This window comes from Penaeus monodon, chromosome 28, assembly GCF_015228065.2.
Source record: "Penaeus monodon isolate SGIC_2016 chromosome 28, NSTDA_Pmon_1, whole genome shotgun sequence".
Taxonomy (NCBI): Eukaryota; Metazoa; Arthropoda; class Malacostraca; order Decapoda; family Penaeidae; genus Penaeus; species Penaeus monodon.
Genome location: NC_051413.1, coordinates 35,531,027 through 35,531,356, shown reverse-complemented (window position 1 = coordinate 35,531,356; position 330 = coordinate 35,531,027).

Genomic DNA, 330 nt, shown 5'->3' with positions numbered 1-330 from the left:
TCCTACAACTTGCTGAAAAAACATATTTTATGAAATTTCTAAAATTTTTTACATGAAAAAGTAGAATTTTTTTCGTTATCAAGAGTTAATGGCAACTCGGGGGACCACCATTACCGCAGTGATAAGAATGCGGCCGTAATTTTTGGCTTTTATTGGGGTTTGGTAGATATATATGAGTAAGAATTTATACAGAATTTTCAAACGATTTTCAAAATTTTACTGAAAGCAGGGGTTTTTTGTTTTTAAAATATAAGTTTCAGACTTCTTTATTAATCCAAAAACTTGGGCTCCACCTGCATTTGCATATTTTGGGGGGTACGGGAGTACTTG